This window comes from Mizuhopecten yessoensis, unplaced genomic scaffold, assembly GCF_002113885.1.
Source record: "Mizuhopecten yessoensis strain PY_sf001 unplaced genomic scaffold, ASM211388v2 scaffold11027, whole genome shotgun sequence".
Classification (NCBI taxonomy): Eukaryota; Metazoa; Mollusca; class Bivalvia; order Pectinida; family Pectinidae; genus Mizuhopecten; species Mizuhopecten yessoensis.
Genome location: NW_018408842.1, coordinates 327,092 through 348,160, shown reverse-complemented (window position 1 = coordinate 348,160; position 21,069 = coordinate 327,092). Strand labels below are relative to the sequence as shown.

Here is a 21,069-nt window from a genome sequence, read left to right as displayed (position 1 = left end):
CTTGCCAATACGTCACGTTTGGCTTTAAGAAAGTCCTTACAAATGACAGTTGCTATTCCCTCTTAACATTTATAACGTTCAGCATTTGGGGTAATCGCAACAACTGTTTCACCTTTTGGTGGTATAATGTGACCGGGTGGTATACTGTACTGGGTGCCTTCGGCAGGGTATTTCCATGAGATAGCACTATCAAGTCCACAACATATCCGCGCTATCACAGGTAAGCAAATACACCAGCATACCCTGCCTCCGGCACATACAACACACCTTGAGGCACGTCCTTAAATGACCTTCGCTGTTGATCGGACGTTAACTCTGTACAACCAATAACCAACCATCATACAATGTGTTGTCCTGTACCGCTGCAGTTCACGACTGTTCTGTGTTAGTGAAACAATCGTGATTGTACGGTTATCATGAACTTCGATCCCATAATGTTAGATTTCTTTCAAAACCCACAATAAAATATCCCCGTTAATTAAACTGATATTGAACTATAGTTATTAAAATCGTATATATATATATTTGTATTTTTGTGAAATAAAACATGAAGGCCGATTTCTCCATTACGGTTTTCCTCGGCGTTGTAATAGGTCAGTGTCTTTTGGCTACGAATCGACATCCTATTCAAGGTTATTTAAATATCTAACGGTCAATAAAAAAGAAGAAAACACATTATGATTGTAGAAAAAATTCACAAACTTTCATTTTTTGCATTAACATTTTAAGTTCTTTTGAATTGTATAGGAAAAATACATAAAAGTAATATGATAAAAAGGTATGAAAACACACACTCACGTGACAATGATAAGGGATCTGATTGGTTCTCCGTGCTCGAACACATGTAAAAAAGGTTCAAAAGATCTATGATTACAAACAATCAACTTGAGTATAAAAATTAAAAGAATATCCGTAAGATAAATAGTCAATGTCCCTCACCAAATGTAGGTGCAGGCTGTAAATCACTTTTTCTCAGCAGCAACATGACCTCCCTGCCGGACAGACGGACACACCGTCGGCAAGTGAGCATACAGTACACGATTGTTAGCTCCTTACCTGAATATTCAAAGCCCCAACTCTAGATCAGGCTTAGTCAGTCTAATTAAACATTCAGCAATATAACGTATTCGTACTGATGCGATACAACTTCTTCCTTGCCACATCCTACATCTGAAACACTTCATAGATGTTCTATTCAATAAATGGTTCAGACGCACTTGGGAATTTGGTGACAATCTTAGAGCATAGAGAGTAGACTACCCGACCGGACTGACGTCAGGCCGTGTAATATACAGGCCTTTTGTGCATAGTGTGATATTACCTTTGGGGCGTTTACTTCCATTCACAACCACGAGGCAAATTATCATATTGTAGTTTCTGCACAATGTGCACGTCTGATATTATCACTCTTGCAAACATTTAATTGCCTCGTTTGACAAAATATCGGCACGCCCTTTCATATTCATATGCATTGTGAGTGACGTCACGATATCACAAATAATCATAGTCACACGTAGAACTCTTTGTTTATTTGGTTCCGTGAGAGATGTGGTGACGTCACATGAAGAAGATTTTCAACACTCTCTTGGTTATCCAAAAGCTTTTTAACATCACTTGACTCCTTCCGGTTCCGGCAGAATTTGACCGCATATCCGGCTTTCCGTTTACACTGCACTATAATGTAGAGGACACATGCCAGTATCACAACAAAACCTATCACCAAAATAATGAAAATTTTCATTTCGTGAATCATATACCGATCTTCGCTGTAATCATCCGGGTGCTGGAAGATCGGCTGACCCGTATCGAACGTATCCCGTTTGACCTTCATCGTCACCTTGGTTTCAAGGTCACGTCGGGATTAATATTTGACTACACATCCCTTTCACAATGGCCATCTGCATCCGTTCTTAACACGAGTCAATGGGCAGCAAGTAATGTAAGCGATATTTCTGGTTGCGATCTGTCATTCTGTTGTGGACTACGTTACCTGAGGAAAGAAAAAGTAACATAATTTAAGATTTGACAATCTCTATCTTGCAATGAAAGAATTAGAACTATTCAAATTACAGAATGTACAAGTTTTTAGGACCAAAACAAACCAACAGTTGAGTCAGCACACACGTTTTAAAACATGTGTTGGCAAACAAGCTGTACAACAGCGCACACTTTGAGTATTTAGTCCTTTTTGCTACGTTTTAAGCACCAAATCCAATGTCTTCTGTTAAACAATTCGTTTGTCCGAATGGCCTACACCTTGATAGGAACAAATGTACACGTTTGAATGTCAAACCCCGTTGTAATACAAGGTTAATGATCGCCAATAATATCAATCTGTATGCACACTGCTCTGACAAATTCACACATTCTGGAGCCATACAATGTCAATATCATTCTCGGAAAAGCACGTTTGATTACATTACAGCCACACGTTATTTTTTTAGTACTGAACATTTCTGAAATTGCTCCTTGTAACAGAATCAATTAAAAAGTCCTTATCTTTTTTTTTCAGCTGGAAGAGGTGATAGATCTGTTGATATGACGCCGCTATTAAATATTAACGTTCTACCAGACACTGCGTATGTCACGACGGGTACATTACGGACACAGCGTGAATCTGATATAAAACAGCACACCTTTGGTTAACTATTAACTAAATTGAATTAACAAGCAGATGTTTATCATTAACCAAATCAATACACTGAACAGAGTGAGTGTCGAGCTGGCAATGTTGTATCAGCGTTCTCCTTTGCCCCCTTGCTCTGTCGGTTCCTGCCTTATAACTAACAAACACATATTCGGAAATACCTGGAATTCGTGCGTCCCAAAAGACTCATGTTGGCGACATGTCATTTTCCGTGCTCACATAACCTTTTCGGGCCAAACCAAGACGCAAGCTAGCGTGTACATCACATAAGCTCATATAAAACCGTCCGTACGGTAGGGCGACAACTGGATCAATACGCGGTGTGTGGATCCCATCTTCGATAACTGTGAAACGTAAACATACCAACGTAAACATTCATCCTCGGCGCACATAACATGACATTGGCTCGTCAAACATCCACAGTCTCTTTACCAAGCACGCCATAAACTCGTCAACATCTATACTCAGAGTTTCTAACATGACACTGTCAAACATTTCCACCCGAGTCGCTTAGCATAAAATAAACTCGAAAAACAACATGTACACAGCTTTACCTTATATGCTACATTCACACTCTCTGTTTTCTACATGACATGACCACACCTACATCTAGTTTTCTCCGGTAACTCATGTTTCCTTCACCACCAAAACATGAAATGTCATTTAATGATCATGTCATTATGTCTGTCATCAAATCAAGGCAATTAAGTAGACCAATGACAATATGAGGTCACCATGTAAACATTTTGCTAACAGACACTGCTAGCTTACAGTAATTTGGGTCATTATGATTACAATAAAATGCCGTAGATAGGAGAACTTTAGGTGGGAAATCCTTGAAATGATTATTGAAAAGGCGACTCCTTTCGTGAAACACTGTCACTAATAACAGGCTCAGGAGTAGATAAATAACGGCAGCCGAGTCCATAACATTGACTTGCCTGTTAAATCGTTTGGCATCTAAAACATTGCATGGTACTTTCCTCGTGCTATATTCAAATCACGACTCAACGATTCGGTTCTTTCTTTCTCCAACTGGCAATCGTAGATACAAATTCATAGTTGTCAATTTAAATGAGATTTATTTTATCAAGCATCCCAATGCTGCTGTGGCAGCACTGAGCGCTACTTCAACCAGTCGGTATAATTCAATAACCAAATATTCGGAAACATCGTGCATCACATAGAAATACATTAAAATCTTGACATTTGGAAACATTATTTCGATAATGGGAATATAGTACAACGATGGGTACAAATTCCAATAATGGGAATACCTTAAGCAAGCTACGGGAAAAATATAATTTTTGGGATTATTCCTTAGTAAAAACAGATCAGCTTTCCCTGTCTATGGATTTTCTTTCCTACCTTTGTAGTTACAAACTTCTTTTACATATGACAGACCCCCACCCCATCTTCTTGTTCCCTTTTTAAGCTGATACATTTCCTTTTCCTTTCCTTGTTTGATGTCACCGTGGTGAATGCTGTCTGCCTTGTGTCCTAGAACAAAATGCCGAATTGTATATGCAATGTATGAATGGTTCCACAGATGTTATGTCCTGTTTGACAATTTGGACTCAACACTGGTGCATGTATGAATCCAATTTGCAATCCATTGGTACGGCAATAACAAATACATTAGTAACTGATATAGCATTTTAAATTAAACAACCAAAAGAAATCAAACACATTAAGTCTTGTTTCCAATCATCAACAAGTTTGAACTTGCCATTCGTTGACCATGTAAATATTTCATATTCGAGAAAGGTGGAAACATTTTGCGTTCTTTGACTCTACCCCATGAAACAAACTGAAGGAAACGCAGCAGATACTGTCTGATACAACATCCAGCAGCTTCAAAAACATTTAAAATTTACTGTCATTATTTAAATTGTAGGAATTATGTTTAAGGCAAACATATAAACTTTGAACGTGTCACCACTATGCATATGTAATATAAAAAAAAAGTTTATTATATTTAAATAAATCTGACGCAAGGGTTTGGTTTTACCGACTCATCGGTCAAAGGCAAACTAGTGATAAAGTCAGCTATAGACGAAATTACTTTAGTTGTAACAAGCCAGACTACCAGTCAGATGTCACACCCAGGACGGGTGCCTGGTCCTCAAGACACTAGTGTGGCGTTGTGCCGTCTACACAGTACATAACACGACCCAGCCCATGATATGTCTGGCTACCTCACACCTGTATAGGGCTCGCTAGAAACTAATGCTGAAATTGTACATCTTTTCCACATTTGCTGTCAACACAATTTATCGACGTATATGGTTCTATAGTATAACCGAAGCTTATACCATATTTATCATAAGACAATAAAACGATAAATATCACGAATGTATGACATTATCCATATACTTAAAGCCACCAAGACGGTATGTATAACATGGCCAGGTAAAAGTTAACACTGCATATTTCCAGTGACTATAGTAATTTACTCCACAAACCTTTGTTTTGCACAATATCTATATCACTCTTTGTAGTTGTTCTCGTACGCGTAGTGATACGTTAATACACAGAGTTACTACGATACAATTGTAGAATATTGACAATTAACTTGCACGACCGTTTATTTTCCCCATAAATTCTTCATTAAAGTCATACGGAAAACATCAATTACGTTAACGATATAAAAGAGTGCATGCAAGATTGTCACTGGTTACTTCGTTTGTTGCTATGGTATCAGAGACGCTGACACATTTGGCTATTTGACTTACTTTCATTCTTCTCAATATTAATTAGTTAAAATACATCGACGCTAGTGTTGATGGAGAAACAAATATACGCAATTAGGATTTACTTTTCTTTTATTTCTTGGAGGTTATCGGGATAATAGCATACGACTTCAAGTGAACGTGTTCAATTTACCCGAGCGCAACTGTACTTGTCCCAAATAATTTTAACAAAATTCAGAGAGTCAGATAAGACAATTTTGAACATTCTAACAACTCCTGCCTACAACATTATTAAATATTGAAAACTTAGCCGACCAATGTATTGATAAGCGTCAAGTAAACCTGACACCGTTTATATTTCAGAACATCTCATAATTTTCTATTAATTGTACCATTTACCCTAGGCGGCAACGGTCAAACCTAGCCGACCAATGTATTGATAAGCGTCAAGGAAACCTGACACCGTTTATAATTCAGAACATCTCATAATTTTCTATTAATTGTACCATTTACCCGAGGCGGCAACGGCAAAAACCAAGAGGCAATATATAATTAGTCCAATTTAAGCATGTGGAACATCTTTTTATAGACATCTTCTAACAGTAACAACAATGTTTCGCAAAACAAATATCTATATATAGCAACTCTTCAAATAGGTGTCACAGAAATCAGCGAATTCGGGGTCAAAATGAAAATAATCCACCAAAGTCCGGTATATATAAGACTGCGCAGAACATCACTTAATGAACTCAATAACAAAGTAGCCTTACTCTGCTGTTATTATTAGGTGATGTTATTCAACATTAAAGGGGGAAAATGAAGTCTAAACTTGGTCTGGATAGCAACAACGCTAAGGATTCCGTGTATTAGAGATGACATTTGAACAAAACATTTTTTATTTTTTTTTGTAAAAATGTTAAGCAGGCCTAACAAAATTTTTAAGAAATAATAAGTCCTAATAGATTAAAGAAACATTGCACGTTGTCACGAGTTCCGAACAGTAATCTAATAATCTCTCATATTATACATTAATAATGAATAAGCATGTTGTAAATTAAGATATAACAACTAGACCGCGACGTCAACCTACAGGATAGCATCCAAACGTCAATATGAAATATGCAAATATACAAATATAATCCGGGAAGGCACGAAAAAGACATCAATTTATTATTATCCAACTCAAATTGAATGCAAAGCCGCAGTGAAATATAGAATTGGAGGGTTACTTGAAGCTACAAATATAGTGAGTATTTATTTAAGCCTGTGTACTACCTTCGCTGTACCATGCGCCCCAGAAGCTCACTGCAGCGGCAGATAGGTTACATACAACATGTAGTATAATAGCCAAAGTGGTAACATCTCCTCAAACGGCCTTATTGCAAAAGCAAGGTAAGATATAGTTGATAAAGCTACCGTCATATTCTTATATACAGAAGGTATGTCTTTAAGTATCATCGACAAACAGCAAGCATTTTCATTTTTGTAATAAAAAATCTGCCTACTCAAGATGCTGGACAAAACTATTCCAAAATAATGTAATAAGCCATTAATATGTCTTTCATTAAATAATGTCGATACAGAACCCATATAATATATCTTTCCATGCTTTTAAATGAAGTTTTCATTACTCTTTTAATTAAATAGTATTGTTACAACATCCAAAAATAGCCAAAATACATGTGAATACATCATCCAAAATGCTGTTATTTTATAATGTAATGTCTCGTATGGATCATTATCGACACAGCATGATGTGCTTTTATTGGAAAGCTATTCAATAAGTCTTTGTTAATTGAATAATAGTTCAAAATTTCTAATAGCCCCCTTGTCAGATGAAAATCAACAAAATGTACGAATTCGACAGTAACACAAACCTCCTACTTTGGCTATCACAAAAACATACGCAATAACCCAAAGATGCCCTACGCGAACACCGGATAGCATTTTACCCCAAATATCATGACCACAAGAACACTATTAGAACAACAGGCAACATTGTACAGATTGATATAACAGCAAAACACAAAACTCCGATAGCACAGCAAAAAACAACGCTTCTCCACACAATTAGCATACAACCTTCAAACCGTACATATTATTGCAACATGGACTGCATCTGAACATACGGGAACATCGTACAGGCTTTATCCCTAATACATCAAAGCAAAACACAAACCTCAGATATAAGAATTGGACAAACGCTTCTCTAAACGACTTAGCATTCAACCATAAAGCCTTACCTATTACAGCAACATAGAATCGTGGAAATATCCAAACATACGGAAATATCGTGCAACCGTTATGCCTTAGATATTACATCGAAACAGTATACAACATTTTACCTCTTACATTACAAAATAAAATATCGTCAAAGTTTCGCCCGGACCTATCACAGCAAAGTACAAAACATCCAAAGTTACTTTCACTAGAACCACGCTGTGTCTTACCTTGGCTATCACATCAAGCGTGGGTACCAATATGCTATTCCTGTGCACGTGTGTAGTGACACAGGAGAGATGATTACTAAGTAACTCTTCTCAATGTCATTTATGATCTCATTCCTTGTTCCATCTGCCTTGAAATGCTTGGATAGTCCTGCTTTTTCTCCTCGTTTTCAATGTGATACTGGAACAGTGTACTATTACAGCCAAATTATTGAGAACACCGTGTCTATATCTGCCTTACTTACGGTCACAGTGCCTGTTATGCCGCCCTTATCGGTTGTACCATGCTACACTGTTGTTGCCGACAGTCCAATACATAACTTTGCACATTGCTTTGGTGACAGCCGTGTGTGTTTTCATTTCACAACAACAGTCGCATGGTACAACGTACTCTGTGGTATTGACTAGACTAGTGTCGCGCCTAATCAGATGGACGTCCACGCACGTATATACTTTAACGGCATTGGATACTAGTATGCAAGCTACAGGCGACTGAAACATTGGTTTCTTCCATTGATATTAGCGTGCCTCTTCACCTTGTAAGGTACCACTTGTCTGTCGTATATGTAAGATATTTAACGATACGCCTGACACGCTATAGGCTGTATTTGACAATAGTATCATTGCATCAGAAACATACACTGACAAAATCGTAAATCAAGGCCTGGAGTATGAACCAAGGCAGCGTCTTGTACCGAGAAGACATGAAACAAGAAGAAAGACATCAACTCCCAACAGAATGGTAAATACAACTTGGCATTTTCTGAATCACATGTGACACTGGTCATGAGTCTACCCTAAAATCCTGAAAAAGTATATCAGCAACAGATTACGTCATATTGAACATTCTTTAATCATCATATTAATTATGAAAAAAAATCTACAATATATCCCTTAGTTGATTATTATAACAAAATGTTAGAACTCAACAGTAAATTAACCACTTGCATTTGCTGTCACAGACAACGATGAACAATAACCAAAGTTTCGTGTTGCGAGAATCGCGCAGCCTTTCAACTCAAATATCACAGCAACTTGTATACTATCCACATATATATGGAATCGCACAGACTTTATGCCTTAGATATCAAATTGTTATGTCATAGAAAAAACGCTTCTCTTCACACATACCGTTCAAATATCGTGGTCGTGATGGGGTACACTGTAAGTAACCGTTTATTACTGCATTTGACAATGGTCATTATTCTCCCCTTGAATTCAAGCAAGTATAATAGTAACAAACTACATCACATTGAACATACTTAAATCACAGTATGAAGTATGCAATTGTATTAAAGCCTAATGGATACAAAAATAGTAGTTCAGTAAGATGCGATTAGTCAATGAGTCATATATATTATAAATCCTAAAACAAAGATCATACTCCAAAGGGATACAAATCTGTGATATTGAGGCATTACAAGACTGACTAGTTGATAAGGAAAGCAATTATGTTAAATTCAGTTTTATATTTAGTGACCATCTCATTATTACTTATTATTATTTTCGATTTCATAAACAACAAGAGAAATCGTTATGAATGAAACAGCTTTATTGACATTTCATTTATAAATTCTAAATGTCCTGTACACGGTTTATTCTTCATCCGTGCAATTGGGTATATTGTCAGCAAAAATACGTCTTGTTCCGGTAGACCACCGCCCATCACTTCATTATCTTATAGATAAAGTCACGGCTTTGTTTGTCTTATCTGCATGGAATGTAATTTATAACTTATAAAAGCTGAACACGATTTTGTTCAAGAACGTTCATAATATCTTGACTCTCAAAACAATCCCTAGGCAATTCGCCTTTAGCTGTATCCCTTTGATATTCATTAATGTATAGTCTTTTTTCGTGTTACAATCCATGCTTTTGTAATATTTCAGGAGTATAGCACATCATCTAGCTGACGACGTACTGCCTGTAGAACGAAGTTGGGGTTTCAAACGACACATTTTGCAAACAACAATATGACTGGTTTACAAATGCTAACCTTAACATAACTATTTCTTTCACCAGTGAGTTGAAAGAGAGTGGTCGAACGGAAATCTATGAAAACAAACATAAGTAAATAATACACGATGCCTTTATTGTATGTGTGTTCGATGTATGATTGTGAGTTGTTTGTGTATTGTTATTGTGATGTCCTATGACGAGTTTATCCTCTCTGTGTTTGACATGTTGGAGTTATCTCCCATTATCCTTTAATTAGTATTACTCTTTATAATTTTTATTTCAAAGTATCCTTAAATTAATTAATCATTATTGTTGTAACTACATTGTATATATAATCAAATTTTGAGCCACTCATGGAAAGAATTTATATAGGCTTGCCTGTTATTCAATCCATTTGACTATAACATCTGTCAATAAAAAAAATTGAAACGAAAAAAAACACGATGCCTTAAACAACTGATGACTGGATCTATTTAACCCCGTCTAATACAAAAAAAAATGCAAACGTAAAGTAAACGCGGAAAATACAACTTTCTGTCAAACTAGCGAGGAACATTAAGCAAACACATTTTGTTAAGCGAAATAAAGCGTTATTCTAATAAAATTGTTTTTTTTATGCATTACGATTGTTTATGAAATACTTCCTTCTCCTACGTAAAGCGCTATTAAGTCAGTAGTGCTGTGAATTGACTAAGAACATTGAAAGCGTAATCAGTGATTGGGCTTTAAGTGATTGTAAACAAAACAAAACACACATCATGACAGTTCAAACCATTTATTTCCCATTTAATCACTGTCGCAGGCAATAAACGGACGTCTCTAGTTGTCAGAAGATAAGTGGTTTCTGACTCTTGACATTTTGTCTTTATTTTCCTTGTTTTACTTGTATGACCAAAACCAATTCAAGCAGGGCGTCGTGTTTGCTGGAGAGTAGGGGACATCAAAATTATCACATAGTTAAACGTGAAGTTAAAGGTAAAATTTCTGATTAAATGTTAATATATTAGATTATCTGTTGAGACAGCTATCAAGTTATCAGCCGATTTATGTATGTTTTAACACATGATGGCTTTATTCGCCTACTCTAGTTTTGTAGAAAAACCAATACTGTAGCATCCTGTAAACACTTTCCGTTATGATGATGGCGGCGTTATGTAGTAGCATTGGTATAGATTTGGTGGTGTCCTCTGGTTAGCTTGGTATAGATATGGATACACTCATGTGCTTCCTCAGATCCCCTTGCCGTTTGCTCTTGTGTTCCTTTGGCATTTTCTATGCCTAAAATTCTGGTCAACTATGTAAATCGTAACCCAATACCAACGATTTCATGATTGCATGTTCTGTTTTTGTTTGTCATTTCAGGAATAAATGACCGTTCACACAACTTCGAAATTCTCCATACCATGCAACTGGGTTTTTTTTTAATTTTATTTTCGGTCATTAAGAAGTAAAATGGTTCTTCTCTTATCTCTTTGCAGCTGCTTTTCTACTTTAACACTCTCGTTACGTCTTCACTTGACAGTTGCCCACGCTGTCATTATATACGACTTCTCCAGGATGGGTCTTAGCCTGAAAACAAATGACATGTTTCGGTTTATTATCAGGCATTACCTGTACGGCTTTTAATAAAACTATTTCAATAACAAATAGATGACATTTACCATTTTGTTTCATTTTATTCTCGACATAATTGCCAGTCACAAAGTCAAGTCTGACAAAATATATGTCATTTTCTCTATGCAATCAGACACAGAATACCATTCACAGACAAACTTTCATTCACTCAGACAAGCGTTGCTCATTTACATACCTCCGCTAGGCTGTGCCCGACGCTCCCAGATGTGACCTCACACTCTCGGTACTGACAGGTGTGATCCTATACTCCTGTAGGGAAAAGCTGCTTCTCTTCTTAGATGTCATTGTTTCTGGTGTATTTGGAAATTCAACATTTTCTGTTGTACCTTGAATAATTTCCTCTTGCTGAACTATTTCATCAGTGTTTGGTCCTAGGCGGCCTCTGATTTTGTTTCCTTGTGCCCCTCCACCAAATACTTGTTTAACGTCCTAATATTCAACGCATATGTTTTCTCTCATTTCTGTGTGTAAGATAGAGCTGACCAGGGTACGAAAGGAGTTTAGGAAATTTCTATCTTACATCCCATGAAAGAACCTTATATTCTTCTGTCAGTGTGAACATCACTTCAATACACATTTTCAGTGATCGTGTTTTGTGTATCCTTTTTAAAAATCTATATTATTATTTTTTTCGAAATACGTGTAAGTCAAGTACTGCAATTTGAGGTTATCCTTCTCATTCTCTTACTTACACAGCGAAAATTACGCTTAGGACAGCCACATCTAACGACATGAAATCGGTCAGCTGCAGCGATATATTTACTACTCGCAAACAAATACATCAGACGTAGTAACGGTTACACAGTTTAGTTAATGGACCTTTTTTACCTGCGGGAAAAGAAGTTACGAACCATAACGTTACACAATACAAGTAGACATTTTCATTTGAGGAAACCAAATATTCACAATTGAGAAAATCCTATTTCAAAGGCGTTCTTAACTCGAACATCAAATCACTGACTATACATAATAATATTAATCATTATAAAACTAAATGGTATTTGTTATATATATCTGTAGATGTCAATACACTCTGTCATGAATAACGTGCTTTGTCGTCCTGATCTACATCTGCACAGGTAAATATACCAACACCATATATTCGTCTACTTTTGCTTGTGTGAGAAGCCACAGACAAAGGCAAACCGTAAACACTGGGAACATTCCTTCACACATGGACACTGTAAACATGGAGCATGCTGGCCCGTCAAAGTTCAGCCCTTCACCATTATATTCTGCCTTTTAGATAGTGTTACTGCATATGTTTGTATGATATAGTGTGTGCTTATTTTGACCTTCGTGAGACATCGCCTTTATTAAGGGGGTTAAACTGCAGCGAATATGTCCCGGTGTAAATTCGTATACTCAATGTTTCGCTGTACAAACCATGTTCCCAAATACACTTTACATGCAAACTTTGCCTAAAGTATCACCCATTTACAATTTTAAATGAATACTGTATCACACTACTCATCCCAATACCCTGTTATCGGGCAATGTAGCGTAGAACAGTATATCAACCATGTACCCATTTACAGGTATGCTGTATCAGACACTTTACCAATGTACCATTCGTCCTTGATACTGTAGAGAAAATTTCATATTATTTATGAACTATATTACTTGTAAACTGTACAACACACTAACTCTAGGACCTTTTTGCATGGATTCTTTGAGGCGAATATCACCCTGACATGATCGCCCTGTCATACCTATATCAGATGTGTACCATTTTATCTTGATACTGTTATACATACATTGCATATTGTACCCATGTACACGTATACTGAATCACACACCCGTACCTGACGCCATTTTACCTGGAAACTGTAGAACAATTACAATTATATTATATAATGTCCTCCCGTACACATCGATAATTTACTACACATAAGCGAGCTGTACGGGTTTTAATTGAATACTGAACCACACACACACATAAAACAATTTATTGAACACATATTTTACTTAGGCCATTATACTATCAATAGTACCTATGTTAATTATCACAAGTACACATTTCAAACTGTACCCACCTCATGCGTCGTCCTTCGGCAACAGATCAAATATAAATAATTATCCCGATTTCCTCCGTGTATCCGGAACACTGGCTTATCCAGTCTAGATATGTTTACTATAGACACGTTCACTTGTATAGATAATGTTTACTCGTATGTACATCCTCTAGAAATTTACCATAACACCTGATGCGCATCATATAGGGATTTACTATACATACGTCCGGTGACAAGGCTAGCGTAACAGCGCGTGATCAGCCTAGAGGTTTTTACTATCAGTACGTTCCGACACACTTCCAGTCCAGTGAAATTACTACAGATACGTTTACCAGCGTAAAAGAAATAGCATACAGGTATATGTATCTTCTATGGAAACGTCCACTCGCGGCGTGTCCAGCCTCTACCAGCAATACATCAGGGATTTCTGTTAAACCGTGAGTTCTAGTACCAACAGACGATATAGAGTTAAACTCCTTCGCTGACATGCAGAATCTCCCTACCAGAGTCCGTATAACTACTGCCAGAGCGTCTGCCACTGTCGTGAGTTATATGTCAACCCTCACACAGAACCAGCGCTCACACAACGCTATACATAGCAGGAGGCGTCTCCTCGTACTGATCAGAACGATCCGGGCTCCGCACATGTGGAACTTTCCGTAACAACGTCCGTGTGTGTTTGTTTTGTACCCTTTTTGAAAGAGCACATTTCCTAAATATAGGTAAATGCCGTGTGTTAATGTGTTGTATTGAGAGATAAAGATCATATCAAACGGCCCTACCGTACTTGGCGATTAGATTGATTCAAATTGTAGAAAACGTCCTAACAATACACCGTCAGGAAACAGCGATTCAAAAGTTTCTTATGTTGATGCAGCAATCAAAACTAACCTTTTATTGAACAGTATAGTGTTTTCGTCGACTAGGACCCATTGGTACTAAACGGTCAACAGAATACAAATTCAAGACGAAAGTGATCCAAACATATATATATAGAAATACAGCCAATAAGAAAGTGACATTCACATGGAAACCCCTTTACAATAGTCAATACTGCAAATGTGCAACTCTGTAAATGTCGTGTTTTACCTTGTTTTACTACGGTTATGTATACGGCATGTGATGTACGTTACGGTTTTTTATGAATGGTTATTATAGGTTGGTATCGATTAACATCGTCAAGCTGTATATTAATACAATGAAATAGAATATGCTGGTTAGTATGATTTTCACACAAGTTCAATAAAGTAACCAAACGTGTTTCAAAAGCAGTAGGATTGTGTACATACTGAGCCCAATTTAATCCAAACAGTATTGAATTTAATTGTGTGACACCATTGAATGTATTACTCAAATCTCTAGTGCTTAAGTCAGACTAGAAAAAAGTATTATTTTTCTGTTCTGATAATAAAAAAGGACAGTCTAATAAATAACCCTGGTAACAAGACAATATGAATAACGTATTTGTGAGCGAATTTCTGACGAGTTCAAAATTACATATGAATATGATACAGAATAATTCTATGACCCTTGTGGCATTGATTTCAAAGGTTAAGATATATAATTGCAATTGGAAGCTATACATACCACAAACATCCCAGCGTAATACAGACACTTTGTGAGTAAATGAAATCTCAAACTTGTGTTCTCTTGCTGATGAGGGTTTAGCATGGGATGGTGTGACTGAGGTACATCATCACACGTACGTTTATAGTTCAAAGCACAAAATATGGATAACCTGACAGCAATCAACTGAAAATCAATATGGATTTCCGATTGGCTTTCAGGATGTGTAGTATAAATGTTTTATTGTTTTTGCCTTCTTATGAAATGAAAGGGAATTAGCAAGAAAAAAACCGGGCGTATATATTAAATATTTAGATAAAAGAATGCGCTGGTGATGTAAGATTGATGAATCAGGTTATTAAATTTAAAAGTAGAGCGGTGAGGGCGATGGTTCCTCCTTGTGTGTCGTCGTAGAATTTATTCAATGGTATTAGAATTTTGTATGGCACTGTGAGCTATTTATAACGTTAGGCTTTTTATGCTGTGTTGAGAATTATCAGAATATGGAGTGACCCTGTTAACTATTTTAAAGTAATATAATTACTTGTGGCGTTGTAGGTTAGCAACGATTGATATATATGCTTTAATTTCATTCGGCCGAGTAAGCAATAACGTGTAACAGTTGTAAAATTTGATGAAGTATTATGATTTCGTATTGATTAATGGGATATGTTTAGCAGTACGAGATCATTGCAGAGCCTTCTAAGCTACGATCGTATCCTGTATGTCTAGTACACATCATAGAGACACTAAGTAAGCATTGTAACCTACGTTGAACAGTGTAACTTCCTCGGTTTTCAAGATATCCCATACTATCCGAGAAAATGAGCATTTCAGAGAACGGTATGACAATAATTGTAACCGCCACAGCAAATTAAAGACAGACAGGTCCCAGGGTAGATGTATCATCTAGATAAACACCTACTGGCTCACAATAAACTGCTGTGTATTTGCTACCTCAAATACTTCAAGCTTCGTTTAACGTTATTTGCGACCTTCATCACGAATTGATCGCTATGGATGCCCAATGCAATGCATGAAATGATCATCCTTCTGCGACAGTTGTCGCCTCCGTTTCTTGTCAGGAAATGATAAACATTTTTCTGTATATTTTTAAGTCATCTCTGTAACTTTTTTTCAGTTCCGTGTTGTCTACCCTTAGTATATACATTGTAGTGTTAAACATCATGCCATCTCTTAATAACAAAACAAAAAGTTTGGCTCTTCTTCATTCATAAATCTCTATATAATACCATGATACCATTTACCTATCTTATATGAAACGGTTAAGATGTAAAATGCTAATTTAAAATATTTGTCATAATTATGGTGTTGTTTTTTTTTATAAAATACAAGTTCTTTGATTTGAAATAACCACACAAAAAGATGCATTGATTTATAAATTCAAATAAAGACATTTCGAATAGAAAAATGATCAAAATTAGATTAAACTTATTTTATAAACATTGATGCAACGGAAATCACGTGTCATATTACTTTTATAAATATCATGTTAGCAGCTAAGAATATTTAAAGCTTATTGACTGCAGTATACGCTGTACCTTGGCATACAGTCAAAGAACTATCTTTAAAATCACGTGCTTCTTGGTAACTGCTAAATTTGTGACTCTGAGCTGTGTTTGTAACTTCAATCTCGACAACGAAAATAACGGTAGTAACCTTACAACATTAACAAGTCATCCATTATAGGAATACGGCATTGTGAACCCTTCAGAGCACGACTGTCATTTGAGATGTATTGCTTGTGTAATTGCTAGGCTATAGATTAAAACGCTAAAATTATCAAACGGAAATCAATAGCGTGCGATATTCATTTTGCAAGCAAATCTAAAATTAAATTGAGCTTTCTAATCGTGCACTGTTTATTTTTACGTTCTAGAGGAAACTGTAAATTTTCGATGTAATTACAATAAAAGCTATGATGTACTGTAATTTAATCTGACTCCGTGTTTCTGAGTTTTCAGAAATACAATATGCAATCCATCCACATGGTTATTAAGTTTAAAGTCCTTATAATCATTGTTGGAGAAGGTTGTTATTGGAAGTGTCTGGTAGAGTTATGTATGTAATCATGTAATGCTAGTCGGCAGAAGCATAAACAAAGACGGACTGCAGAAGAAACCTACAGTTTCGCCATATAAATTGAACAAAAAATACAGCCAAAGAAAATATTACAAATATTTGAGATAAATATTACATGTAAACAAGACTATAAGCCTCAGATGACAAGCCGTTTGTAAATTGGGAGTTATGAATCCGTATATTTAGACAATGGACTCTTTTGTTGCATAATCACTCGCGGTGCGTCAAACGCGCCTTAACAGCCCGATAACCCTCAGATGACAAGCCGTTTGTAAATTGGGAGTTATGAATCCGTATATTTAGACAATGGACTCTTTTGTTGCATAATCACTCGCGGTGCGTCAAACGCGCCTTAACAGCCCGATAACACGTACTGTACCTTGTCAGGAACGTAAATGCTGTGAGAACGTGATCGAACATCACAGGTTATCTCAATATTACGGTATGGGTTCCATCTTGTATATCAATACAACACCAATGGGTTATCTCAATGTTACGGTATGAGTTACATCTTTTATATGTCAATACAAAATCACGGGTTATCTCAATATTACGGTATGGGTTACATCTTGTATATCAATACAACACCACGGGTTATCTCAATATTACGATATGGGTTCCATCTTGTATGTCAATACAACATCACAGGTTATCTTAATATTACGGTATGGGTCACATATTGTTTGTCAATAGCACATCACGGGTCATCTAAATATTACGGTATGGGTTAAATTACATCTTGTATGTCAATAGCGCATCACGGGTTATCTAAATATTACGGTATGGGTTGCATCTTGTATGTCAATACAACACCACGGGTTATCTATTTTTTACGGTATGGGTTACATCTTGTATGTCAATACAACACCACGGGTTATCTAATTTTTACGGTATGGGTTACATCTTGTATGTCAATAGCACATCATGGGTCATCTAAATATTACGGTATGGGTTACATCTTGTATGTCAAAAGCACATCACGGGTAATCTTAATAGTACGGTATGGGTTACATCTTGTATGGCAATAGCATATCACGGGTTATCTCAATATTACGGCATGGGTTACATCTTGTATGTCAATAGCACATCACGGGTTATCAAAATAGTACGGTATTGGTTACATCTTGTATATCAATAGCACATCACGGGTTATCTAATTTTTACGGTATGGGTTACATCTTGTATGTCAATAGCACATCACGGGTCATCTAAATATTACGGTATGGGTTACATATTGTATGTCAAAAGCACATCACGGGTAATCTTAATAGTACGGTATGGGTTACATCTTGTATGGCAATAGCATATCACGGGTTATCTCAATATTACGGTATGGGTTACATCTTGTATATCAATAGCACATCACGGGTTATCTAATTTTTACGGTATGGGTTATCTTGTATGTCAATAGCACATCACGGGTTATCTAAATAGTACGGTATGGGTTACATCTTGTATGTCAATAGCACATCACGGGTTATCTCAATATTACGATATGGGTTATATCTTGTATGTCAATAGCACATCATGGGTTATCTAAATAGTACGGTATTGCTTACATCTTGTATGTAAATACAACACCACGGGTTATCTCAATTTCACGGTATGGGTACCGCAGCCCCTATCTCAACAGAATGACATGGTGTATCACAAGGGTACAGAACGGGATATCTCAATAATGCACCACGGTGTTTTCTATATAGAACCTCACGAGTTATGTCAATAGTTCTTCAAGGGTTATCCTAATATGATACCGGGTTATCTTAATAGGTGTCTGTGAACATATTTTCATACATAGGCGTGAACTACCCCATGTTCCCATACACGCAATCATGATGACTATCAAACGTTATATCATTTAGGTTAAGAAAAAAACATCATGCTCACCAACAGTTCAAACCTTGTCAGCAAACAGATAGTTATATTATCACTTTTTAACTTCAGAGAATATTAAACCAACGGCTTCAAACAATGAAAGGTGCAAACGTCAATAGGTGATGCCATTGTTTACAGATATGTATGGTTATTGTTGACGAAATATCTTTGACAGGCACCCTATTTAATGTGCGCCCAAATCATGTTAATTAGCTGATACCAGATACTTGCAAGTCTTTGCATTGAGACCATTGAAAAAGTACATGAAGAATAAGACCAGGCCTTCCAGAAGGGAAAGTGTCTTCTTCATCTATTATACCTGCCATGCAAATCCAAGTCGAATCCAAGTAACGTCAGGTCAAGATCGTGGGTACAACAAGTAGCTACAACTAACTACAAAGCACTCTAATAAACATTAACCAAAACAGTGACTTCCATATTGCACAAAGGAACATCAGATGTCTCAATGAAATCATGATGGAAACAAAAATTTCCCATAGTCTTCATTGACTTGAATCTTTTGAAAACCTATATTGTACATTTGTCCGCCAACAGTCGACATCTATCACTGGAGTCGTGATATTCGGAACAAGCTCATGAGTATTGAATCAATTGTGAAATGTAAAAACCAAAGATAGGGGATGCAGGCTTGTTACTATCAAGAAAGGGAACATTCATGATCGTATTGTCGAAATAGTCCCTCGTCCGGCTGAGAAGTAAGCCGTCTCAGTTGGTTCTGTTGAAAGTAAAGATCTTTTAATGTTTTAAAATGTGCCATAAAGACATTACTACGATGTCAAAAATGAGCAATGCTTTTCAATTACACAGGTCTCATGATTTCAAATTATTTGTATATGTAAAGTCTACTGAGAAACAAAACAAAAACTCCAACAAAAGTTGACATCACTACCAAATCACTGATGATATGTCAAGCATATTGAATTTCTACTGTGGTACATGCGTACATGTACATGTACAATTTGTTAACGGTAATCCGAAAATATAGACTTAATATTTAGGTTTTCAAACGGCTTTTTCTTTAAAAACGGGAGCGATCGATGAAAATATAGTAAGGGAAATATCTTCATTAATTAGGCTCTTTGTACAGGCATCTACCGGGAATCTTCGCCTGAATGTTATAATTTAAAATAGCCGTTTCTCGATACCAGCGTTAATCAACACCAATATTGATCCCGCTCCATTCATTGACAGTTAATGACCTAACGTGTTTTCTACCAAAAACATTGTCTAACATGTTATTCTTTTTATGTTTCATAGGTTAATTATCTGTGCTGTAAAATCTAGGGAAGTGCATTTGATGAATGTAGGTCATTGACGATGAAAGACATTATGAAACCATGTTTAATCCTAAAGGGGTTACGAGGTTATATCCACAAACACGACGAACATGTTATATTTGACCTATTTATACATATTTTATTTATATGGTTGTCCTAATTATATATTTTTTTATACGGTTGACCTAATTAAACATGTTTTTTAGACGATTGACAAGATTATACATGTGTATTAGTGCATTGACCCTCACCACTTACTCAGATAACGTCGGTTCATTTTAAATGATTTCATCCACAAAAAGGTTATTACTTCCTAAGAACTATATAATACATATTCTTCTTCTATTATTATCCTAACTTTCCCAGGCATCCGATATGAGTTGGATATCTGTAAATAATGTATATATCATTCTGGAATATTATGGAATACAACGTATGTTGAACGCCCATGATTGTATTCGTTAAACCTAGGCACTGTCTTCACCGTACTGCGTCCTTATGACCGCAAATGTTTTGTATTTGTTCCTTGCTTTGTCATTATCACTGCCAATAGTTTAGTTTTCTACACAATGACATGTATGTGGCGCCCACCATGCGATAAATAACCCTCGCGGGAGTCATGAAGTCAGCAAATGTTAAAATTAATGGACCGTGACGTCATTAATAATAGAACCTCTCCCGCCACAGGTAAGGCACACCGTTATATAGATATTCAAATATCATGTCTAAACTATTTCGGTTATACTTGTATTACGCACAACTTATCGCAAAACAAAACAATTATGCATATTAGGGTTGCAAACTTGAATGAGGTTATCACAATTCAGACAC

At 36.3% G+C, this 21,069-nt stretch overlaps 1 long non-coding RNA gene across 2 annotated transcripts; it reads right to left on the bottom strand.

Annotated features, from left to right (window-relative positions):
- Positions 1-675: 675 nt before the first annotated feature.
- LOC110464733 lies at positions 676-14,010 on the bottom strand. Of its 2 annotated transcripts, none has more exons than XR_002464527.1 (2): positions 13,418-14,010; positions 676-1,990 (listed from the first exon to the last, which is right to left on the bottom strand). It is a non-coding gene; the product is annotated as an uncharacterized LOC110464733 (long non-coding RNA). The 2 variants fall into 2 exon arrangements; XR_002464526.1 differs by lacking the exon at positions 13,418-14,010 and adding an exon at positions 7,791-8,198.
- Positions 14,011-21,069: the final 7,059 nt, after the last annotated feature.